The sequence below is a fragment of the Anopheles moucheti genome, chromosome 3, assembly GCF_943734755.1.
Source record: "Anopheles moucheti chromosome 3, idAnoMoucSN_F20_07, whole genome shotgun sequence".
Classification (NCBI taxonomy): domain Eukaryota; kingdom Metazoa; phylum Arthropoda; class Insecta; order Diptera; family Culicidae; genus Anopheles; species Anopheles moucheti.
In genome coordinates, this window is record NC_069141.1 from 74565059 (window position 1) to 74576157 (window position 11099).

An 11099-nucleotide genomic window follows, 5' to 3' on the forward strand; every position below is an offset into this window, starting at 1 on the left:
CTTTTAAGGTAAGAATTTTTATTCTTCAATCGCACACCTGACAGACATGACTACATACGATTCATATTGATCAAAACCCCGAATGGGAGAAGAAATCCACAGATAACTCTACCTAACTGGACGGTGTTCAACTGGAAAAGAATTCAGTATTGGTTCTAACTTTATCACTTAAACCCGAAAACCCTTTAATTGAGATGCCATCAGATATATAAAATCATAACTTCATCAGAACATTTCGTTGCGTACATACACAAAACAAAAACCACTTAAATACAAAAGTACAAAGCAAATGTTTGACGCAACAAATGCAAGAAATGTGTGCCATAAATAAAAGTTTTCCATAAAAATGAACCTGACTCCACACGGTCGATAGAATATACGGCCGTTTAATTTATTCGTCCCAACCATTTTTTAATTGATTATGATGTAGCTCAGTGATGATCATCGGTGGGAAGAGGATAAGCAAAAAACAGAAAGAAAACAGTATAAGCAAAAAACAGAAACAAGCCTTTCATTCACTGCACAATGCTCCACACACTCGGCTAAATGCTTAATGTGCACCGTGACACCTGCGTGCCGGTGTAACGGACGACGACGACGATTCCGTCGATGATGAAGATGATTGCTCGATAATGTACCGGAGGGGGGAAGGTTGCGAGAGTGTTAAAATTTTAGCACACAATAAAACAACTCCCCAGGTCCGGTCTGGCCTGGTTTGGCGCGATCAAACTCGCTGGGTTACGGGTGGAGCAGATGATCACCGGTCTGGAGCAGGATCGTTTGGCCGAACGTCATAATCATTTCTTCACTGCAATCACACCCGGATGGAAGGACGCGCAGGTGGCTGTCGGTAATCGGATGGAACCGAAGTTTGCGCGGCCTCGCGAAAGGCAAAAACCCATTTCAAATGTTTCGTGTTCAATCAACCCCAGTGGGGACGCGAACCAGTGGGTGCGAGTGGGTCGTAAAATAAATTATTTCACGTTTTAAGATGAGTTGGCGACTACACGACACTAGACACTTGTTGACAAGAAGTTGTTTAAGCGTTTTAATTCCCCACTGTCCATAGCAGGTTGAAGAAGAGCACTTGTTGCATATCGTGAAATGGAGTCCTTATTTTTCGCCTAATACAACACATTATAATTGTTTCACCCTGATCGATCGGTTGGAATTTGCTAATTAACTGCCGACCGAGCGGTTGATACTTGTGGCTGGACCTCCCAGCATGGCACTCGACTTAAACTATGTATTTACCCTTCCAGTTTTGACATAGACATTCGACAAGTTGCATTTACGAACTCGGAGCTTAGTCACGCTAGCCGCGAAATGCGAAATGTAATTATCATTTACGATCGAGTTGGGGTTTCCATTTACGATCGTCTAAAACCCGAACCGCTTTGGAGCGATCGGCCGCCACCGGCTAATATGGGCGATGATTGATTTTATGGTCGGCGGATAATTTACAATTCATTTAGTGTGGTTCCGTTCGCTCGATCGGCCGAGTGGCCGCACAGTGACACGACCATAAAGATACGACACTGAACAACAACAAAAAACACGGAGAATTTCTGCTGCTCGAAGATGTTTTCTAGCACCTTTTTGCCGTGGAGATGGTTGATTTGTGTTCGTGTCGCGAAACGGTCGCTTTTCCCGCCTCGAATCGGTTCCCCCGAGAGCGCAATGCACCGAACAAGGGCTGACGTAATTTGATGCAGTTTGCTAAAAACGGAAATAGAGTTGTGCTGCTGTTATCAGCAACCCCGGACTGCTGGGGTGTTGGTTAGGGGTGTGTCGGAACGAGTTTTCCATCGTTGGGCATCACGGGAAGCGTGGGAAAAATTTGTCATCAGTCAAAGTGGCGTTGCGTGATGTACAGTGTTGAGTTGGGCAGGCTTTTTTTGAGGCAGCGTGTCAGGCGTTCCGTTCGCGCTTACCAAGGTGAGTGGAGTCATTCATTGCTTCGCATCTCTTAAATGAAGGTTGAAGAATACAATTTATTTCTTTTTGTATTATCATCTTCATTGAATTATTTAAAATATCTTATAGCTTTTAGATACACAATTGACTTCCCGACATCCTCAAGTTATAATAACCTACAAATGGATGATGAAAACCTTTCTTCCTAACAGTTTCACTCTGTCTGATAAAAATGATTCCCAGTAATTAGACCAACTCGGTCAAACCTGCTGACCGCAACTGCTTTGGACACATGATCGCATCGACCACACCGAACTCGCAGGATCTGCCCATTAGCGATTTCACTAATTGGTTCCACAGTTTTCCACACCCCTCCTCGCCATTCCCATTCCGAATGCCAACGATTACGGCCAAATTCCGATGCATCGATCGCGTATCAGACGATTTACGCATGAGCGCACCGAACCGGACGAACCGTCCGCTCCAAAGCATCATCGATATCCTCCAACGTTCCCGGTTCCGTTGCATCGAACGACTGCTGGAAAATTTGCAACAAAGTGCATCCGTGTCGGAACGTAGCTATGTCAAAGTCACCACGACAGCACGATCAATGGATCGGACGGACCGAGACAGCTAGCGAGCTGGCGGAGACGGAGCCGATCGAATCCAGCCAACTCAGGCGGGGATTTTTCAGTCGCACAGGCGGAGCGGACGGATTAACAAGGCGGCCAACATCAAAGGGACCGATAGGGACCGCGTGTTAAATTATTCAATCACCTTTTTATATCTTCACCTTCCCGGCCAAACGGTGCTCGACAAGCGTGGCCCAAAGGAAACCCCCTGAACGGTTCGTACCGCGTGAAGTATTGTTGTGGTGCGCGGCGCACAGAGGCGATGTGGACGAAGCGAGAAAAGAGCGTGCACGCAGAGGAAGAAAAAAAGTATGTTACATGCTGCTGAATGTGTCTTTGGCAGGTTTATGCTTTTCCTGTAACTTCGTCAACTTGCAGAAGGCATCATCCCGTAGGATTTAACCCGAAAGCAGTTTACGCTTGAGGAGGTTCGATGGTGCGGCATTCCTTTTTGTTTAGGGGATGGTGTTTTATTGCGTTTAGATATTTTGCCGTCAATCATACCGCTTGATCGATCATGGATTTTTTTTTGCCGAAGCTAAGAAAAGATTGTGGGGTAGTGATTGAGTCCAAATTTATCAAGTAAGTATTCATATTTTGTAGAGAACTTTAACAATAATGATGATGTCGAGTTCTACCTCGTAACTCATGCTTAGTTTGAGAAAAACGAAATTACTTATACGAAGTTATTGAAGTACAATTCTTTGCTGATATTAAAGTATATCAACTCCAGAGTATTTTTTGACCAACAAGAGTTGGTTTTCTGTTGTTATCTTATGAACTTCTTGTATAGTTAGTTCTCTAAACATCAATATTTTAGACGTATTAAACCATATTTCATAGGGCGTTATTGTTAAAGATCTTGCTAGTTTCAATATCAGAGATTAAGGTTCTACGTTCCAGCAAAAGAGAAACGTAATGCATTTCTTAAAGATCACATAATCTGTCCTGTTTGTAGGCTAAAGAGCCTTTAAAAGATTCTAATAAAAATGGTTTATTGTTGAAGCGGTTTTCTTCATTGGTTCTGGACATGGCATATAGAACGTCAAATATATATTCGCAAGGCTATCTATCTGTCCCATTATTAACCTAACAAGCATGAGATACTTCGCTGATTCTTCAAAAAACCTAACCGAATCCTTCACCCGGAAGATGCGCCAATTCTGTTGATCCGTGAAGTGATTTCGTCTCATCAGCGGCAATAGATCTATAGCGATCCCGAAATCCCTACCAGCGCTGGAAGCCTTCTATCCCCCAACTGGCCTACCAACCGGCCGTTGGTGACTTTCATCACCGACAAGGCTTATGTTGCGTTACTTTTGAAGCACCCCCTACCTGTACCGGACCGAGCGATCCATTCGGTAGCTTCAAACGGCCAACTCGGCACAATATCAAACGATCACCGCACCCCGGGAATGTTTGCTGCTAGGATTGCGACGACTTCGCCGCGTTTGGCGGCCGGGTGGAACGATCCGAAGCGATCGTGCTGCGATCGTGCTGTACACTCTCGAGCGTTAGGATCGGCAGCTTACCAACGCCAAAGCCGTACGGTCTTAACCGTGGGCCGTTGATGGGCTAGTCTCCCGGTACTTCAACACTTGCGACTCCACATGAACGGTGCGGTGGCAGTGCTGCGTTTGCTTTTGTCGGTCCGGTACCGTTTTGCGGATTATCCGTCACGGGGATGTGCGCGTGGCATTGGGTCCAAGGTTTACAGCCGTGCGTTCGATGTCTCCCTGGTCGTCTGGCAGGGTCTATCATCTAACGCTTGAAGGCTGTGTATCTTTGAAGCATAAATGTGGATGAAACAGCGACAGACGATAAGAATGGTTGATTCGTCGGGATTTTATTACTTTTTCTATTTAATTTTTTATATTCTTATGTTGTTGTGTATGTTCATTTTTTGAATTATATTTATAATTAAATCAATGAGTAATCATCTATCACAGTGTGGTCCATAAAACATGTGAAAATCTGTACACCACCTTCTAAGGTCTTTTTCTCATGGCAAAGTAATTCTTTCTTTCTTAATAATTACCGTAATTGATGATGTAGCGTAGAAAAAAGAGAGTGATTTATTGCTTTGCACCCGTACTTATTAAAACTGCCTTTGAGTGCCCCTTCCGACTCACCTTCCGACAGTTGACGAAACTTGACGAAACCGATCGTCAAGTGTCAACTTCCTGCTTGCTGTGTTGTTGCGCGTGAACATACTCCCCCCCGCCCCCCATGACAGAATGTCATAACAAAAACAAACTAAAGTTGTTAGCACGTGTTGGTCGGGTTCGCGGCTAGTGGTAAAATGTGATCAGATGTAAAATGTGATGTGTGTGATGTGAAATTGTAGTGATCGGACGTGTGATGATGCCCTTTGGCAGTGTTTAGTTTAACTACGCGTGTGAGTTAGTCCTTGCCCGGATGAATGACGATGATGCGTGCGAGGGACCATCGGGTTGTTGGTAAGGATTCATCCATCAGTCAGGTAGTATGTCGTTGGTTCGGTGATGTCTCATGTTGTGTTTTTGCAATTCCTGCAGATACTCCGTTGTCCAATGCTTCTAGAAACATTGGACCATCCGGTGCCGATGAGGAAATGCGCTAAGGTAGGTGCTGCCAAATCTTTCGGGTCGTCTGACGTGGGCAACAAGGGTCGTGAGTTCGTGAAACTGCTCTGAAAACCATGATTCCGGCGCAAATGTTTAGAAGTTCACTTAAACATTTCCTTCTCCGGAACATCCTCCTGCATCTGCATCGAAATAAACCTGATCGTGCGCGATTTCCTTGCAGGATCGCTGGTGAAAAGTTTTTGTTTAGAGAACACCACGAAAAGATGCTTTTTCTCGAGCCCGATCAACCAAAATCTTCGATCGTTCCAACCGTAGTGCCTTGATCCGGTCCGTTGTTAGGTGGCATTTAATTTTAGGTTGTTTTTTGACATTTTGGCATTTTTGGCATTTTAGGTGGTGTCTTGTTATTTGCATTTAAGTCATCTTTGACCAATCGCTTCATGGAAGTTTTGGAGATCTTGGCATCTTTCGTCAGAAGGATCATACTGGATTTCATTTTAGCTTTTTATTTCACGAATTTCACCTCTTTTGAAGTGCGAACCGACCTCGGATTCCAACTTTCTCGCTTTCTAAAGACGTTGATCATCAAGAAGGATGCTTTAAAAGTGGCAAAGGGATTTCTTTCGTGGACATCGTATACATATCTGATATATGTGAAACTATAGCTGCTATATAGCCAAAATTAAACTTTAAATATTGTTGAATTTTGTTATGGGCCATGCTGTACATATGCCTTTCAATGATCGGTAACAACAACACCTTCCAACACCTTAGAAAACACCTTTGAAGAAACCCAAGCAATGTGTGACTCCATTTTGTTTGACCGCTTGCTGAAACTGAGCTGCATTCAGCTGCACCTTTCTCGGGACGACATTCACCAATCCATCCTGCCCCGGAGCATAGCCATCCCGCCCGACCAAACACACTCCCGCCAACAAGCCTCGAACCAGCACGGGGCGTGAACCAGCACGGTTTTGCCACGTTCGTACCAGCGTTCGTTCAAACAAATCCACCACAAATCCGCCATTTCTGGCCCGGGCCTGAGCTGTTTTGGGGAGTTTGCGTTATTTTTTTTTTCTTCTCGTTGTTATTTTGGATTTATTTATATGCATGTAAAGGTCCGACCGGCCGACCATAAAAGCGAGACCCCCCCGGTGCGCTCGGTGAAGCCTCCGAGCCGGGCCAATCGTGCCAATCGAAACTGGTTCACCGGCGACCGGCGACCGATTGGATCCGGGGAGCTTAAACAGGGAAAATCAGGCAAGACGAAAGCGTGCCCGAGCGTGCGTTCGGCCGAGTTCGCCGCAGGCCTGCAGCAATAAAATCGTCATCCGGCTGATATTTCGCTCCCCCTTCTTGCATGGGGCAAGTCCCTTACAACACAGCGCTATAAACCGGGCACCATTCATGCGAACGAGTGGGGAGGTTTAACTTTTGGGGTGTGCTTTTTTATTTCGTGTGTGTGTGTGTTCATTTCCGGCCCAAACGATCCCGCACAGAACGCGCACGATGGACGCTGGGTGCTGTTTGGCTGTTTTCAATTAAGCCACTTTTCTGCGCTCAAGTCTAAATCGAATCGTGAGCCCGTGTGTGTTTGTTGCGATCCGGCCCTGGCTGATGAAAGTGTGGCCACTTTAAGAGCCGGGCCAGCACCGACTATCGTTTGGCCAAGGCAGCCAAGGCTAGGTTTTATGTGTCTGTGTGGTGATTTTTTTTTTTCGCCGCTGAGGCCACGCTGTAGTTTTATTTCACCGGTCAAACTCGTTACGGCGATGATTAGCCGAAAAAACATGAATCGAAACAGCCAAACCGCTATTCATTTATTAGCACATAAATGATGAGCACGCACGGTGTTGATGGACCACCGCGTTGATTTCCAACCCGTGGCGCTGTGCTTTTGCGGGGTTTGATGAGCTGATGAGCGCATTTGTGAGCGCGCAGATTGGAACCCTTTTTTTTTCGGGACAACTCTGTGTTCTTTTTGCAGCGACGACCCGTGAGCGTGGAGAATCACTTAAATATTCCTGATTTCATCAAGCGAATATATTCACGATTATCATGCCGAGGCAAAGGAAACATCATTACCGGCTCTGGCGTTGGAGAATCGTTGGGGTTGAAAACTGTACCTTCGGGTGGGGGTGGGGAGGGAAAATAGTCCAAAGAAAGGGTGTCCCCTGGGTTTGGTTTTGGTTAAGATGTTATCAGAAACAGGCTCAACAGGTAAAATGGTGATTAAAATGGGCTGATTAAAATATTCGCTTTTATTACCGTTTCATTAGCGACATTTACCGCACGCAAACACGTGATATGGTGTAGGGGCATCATCTGGCATCAAGAGAGGATATAGACAAACGAATAGAACAAATACAAAAAACAAAGCAGAAAAAGGTATTACAACTCGATGTATTCCGCACGATCGCGAGCGGTCTTTCGCACCGCACGGTGGTGCGATGTGGTGGTTTCCCTCGACAGGAAGCAATTATAACACTCAACGCTCCTTACCACAATAGAACCCATCACCTATGGATAGAGTCATTCCGGCAACGAAATTCAAACGACCTGACCTGCGATCCGAACACCGCTTTGCGCTACTAATTTAGGTGCGTCAGTATAAGAACGATTTTCCGTTTCGCTGCCTGCCTCGACCAAAATCTGTTTTCCTTCGCATCTTTTCCTGTTTCCCCCATAATTTCGGTTCCTAGTTGTTTGGGTTTTTTCGAGGCTCAGCCTATCCAAGATGCGTTCCGTTTGGTGGGGAGTTTAAGACACTTGAAGATGTTCCTCCCCACACCCCGGTTCTTGTGGTGCTGCGATGCGCGAAGATTGTGATCACAGCATAAACCACACCTATTAGCGAAGTAGATCGCTCGATGTACCGAGGCTCTGGCTAACTCGTGTTGCTCCCGACGCTGTAGATCTCCCTGAGGGGTGCGCTACCTGTGGGGAGAGATAGCGCTACAATTGACCATTTCCGGTGTCTAAGAGATCCACACTTTGGAACGATCGATGTTTAGCGGGTGGAATTTCGAAACCTTTCCTTGGCACAAGTGTTTTACGCGCGCGATATTCGTGATATTGATTTCAATAGGGTAACATTTGGTAAACAAATTCAAATGTGTCCATTAGGTCGTTGATGCGTGTCTGTGAAATTCCGCTTTAGTATCCCAACTCTTCCCCTCCAGACCCTCGTCACCGAAAAAACGTTTGTACCATCAATGTCCAGAGCCTGTGTCGTGAAGGCGATTTCGACGACCGGAAATTAAAAATGACGAACAGACATCCCCTAGCGGTGCTTTTCAACAACGTGATAAACTAATTATCGATGAAAACCCTCACTAAAGGGAAGAAACCTCCAAGTCCTCCAGGGAACCTGCCAAAATAAAACGAAACCGAATGAGACCTCATCGACGGAGGGTCCATTCAAACGCCATTTCGGCATCGTTTGGCTATTCCGACCGGTTCTGACCGGGGGTTGGGGCAGACAGGGCATTGAGGCTCCCCAATTTCTGGATGGGGCCCAGAGCCGACGTTGGGAGTGACCGTGAAGTCGTGATATCGATGTGTTTCAATTTTACGTTGACTCATCACTAATAGGGTTCTTCGCGGACGCGGATCAGCATGAATATTAATTGCATGTGTTTCTTGCTTAAGCATTTTTATATCTCAGTTCTTAGGTTGTTTCTTCTGTCTTATTCTTGTAAGATGCTCAGGTTGTGAATCTTTTGTACGCCGAAACCATGGGAGCGTTCGGAGTGGATGCTTGAAGTTTTGTAGTTTCTGATTGTTGATAAACACTTTATACTAACCGTTTTAGGAAGTCCGACGCAAAACTTCACCAGCACAAACAGGTTCCACCGGGAATTTCTCAATGAAACATCCGAACTGATCACACACGGGGAGGTTGACTGCTTTCAATGTTTCGCCGGCACTGGCAATACCTGGCAACACAAAAGGGGACGCGCCGACCGATGACATAAAAAATAAAACCAAATCAGTCCAAATGGGTCCAACACTCGACCGGGCGCGTCAGTATCCGTCGCTCGCTAGATCGGTTGGCTATCGATTAGTGGTTGCGCTTGCCGCCTCCTACCATCCACGTACGGTTGCACGGTTCGCTTTTCGTTTAATGCCTACCGGCCTTCCCAATAAAAATCAGTGAATAATGTGTGAAGGCAACTTTTGACACCTCGTTTTTCGATCCCGCGCGTCTCCCTCGAGGGGTTTCTTGCTCTTGTTTCGTTCGGTTGCGTCTGTGGAGGTAAAGACACCCTCGGGGTAACCTTTTTCCCACGGGCGCGTTCGGGTCCGCCGGTGGTGCCGGAGCTGCCGCAGGAAGGAGGATCAAAATGAGGCACCGCTCGGCATGGGCGAGGTGACATGGTTTGGTCTCGAGCACGGCTACCGTTAATGCCGGTGACACGACGTGGAATTGTACGGGAACAATCCACATCCTCGTCACACGCATCATGAAGCTGATGTAATCGAGAAGATTTACTTTCGGTACTGCGGGGTTGTACGGCCGTAAAATTGACCGTCCGTGGCCCTTGTGTGAAGTGGTTTTATCATGTGTTTATACGATTTTTATGCGATCAAATCAAAATCTTTTGAGATTGGGTTTGATTGTGAGAAGAGGATGAGGGTTTGAGCTAACCGTAATGTAGCGCAAGGTGGCTTCATGTTGAGCTTTTCATGCTGAGAATAAGAGTTTATTTTATATCAATGTGTTCTAGTCTTTTTACAGCTTTTCTAATGAGCAAGACTTCTTTTTTTGATTAATAATAAATATTTTTACGATTTCTGACATCAATACTTCTTCTACAACTCTAACTTTAAGCTATCACTTTCATATATCTGAAGACTTCGTCTTTCAAGTTTATACTCCCAACGATCTGTTGCTGAAGTATCGCTGCAGCTTAAAAACAAGACACAAAGCTTACAGGCTATCACAGAAAGACCCTTAGCCGAGATCTCCTTAGCGGTCGCATTAGTGTGCATTGAGGCAGGACGTTCGGTGCGGCTCAACACAAGGCCCGGTGGCTCCTACCGAACCACGAACCACCGGCAGCAGGCAGACAGGAAGGAAAAGGCCACACCGCATAAAGAATACCTTTCACCCGGCCAGGCCCAAAGGAAGCCACTCGTCGTGCGCTTTCTTTTCGGGCTTATTGTTACCGATCGCTTCCCATAACCCCCTTGGTAAGCCGCACCCTGCCAGAGCCTGCCTAATCTGCCTTAAACTGGATTAAGTTCTCGAATTAACATAATAATGATATCTGGCTCCGTTTTCGAGTGGATTTCATTATTTCGAGACAAAAAACCTTTTCTACTGGCTACACACGGCACCCACTTGAGACTGGACAACGGGCAGGAATTGTACCGAGTAAACAGACGAACTGAGCACTGAGCCGGTAAAGTGCACGTGGGTTTTTGCTGTGATTCGTTTCTGTACGTGGATAATCAGGAGGCTGCGGGGTTTTATGGGAGCGCACCCACACCCGGTGGCTTCAAGCAAGGGAACAGGGCCTCGATTTGCAAAGATAGCAATCCGCTTACGCCCAAATGGAGGAAGACAATTATTTGACAAATTTCCAAAGTCCTATTACGCCTAAGTGGCCTATGCAAAGTGGTCCGACTGCGTCTTTCTGCTTTCCAAAGACGAAGAATAAATCGGCAAGGATCAGCCTACTTGCCACTGCGTCCTGAAGTGGGCTTCTGGGCTATAGTGTCCTCAAGTGGCTCGCTTTTGTCGCGTGGGGAAAATATTTGCCAGGCACAATGAACCTTTCGAGTGGGCCACCTTTCGAGAGGATGAATGCCCTTGACCGGTGGTGTGTCTTAACAGTGGCTCACGCACGCTCAAATGGCTAAGAAATTGTTTCAATTGTTCTAATTCTTAAGGACGCCGAGCAACGGGGAAAGAGCTGGAATATAGGAAGACTCACCTGAGTACACCAAGGCAATAGCCCACATGGACCATGTCCTT

General features: G+C 46.2%; 1 protein-coding gene across 1 annotated transcript in view; it reads left to right on the forward strand.

Moving 5' to 3' along the window:
* Positions 1-4851: 4851 nt before the first annotated feature.
* Positions 4852-11099, forward strand: part of LOC128305639 (ubiquitin-protein ligase E3B) — a 62266-nt gene continuing 56018 nt past the window's right edge. The window contains exons 1-2 of the mRNA XM_053043194.1: positions 4852-5008; positions 5087-5152. The gene's annotated coding sequence lies outside the window, so the exon portion shown is untranslated. The remainder of the gene's footprint in view (positions 5009-5086; positions 5153-11099) is intronic.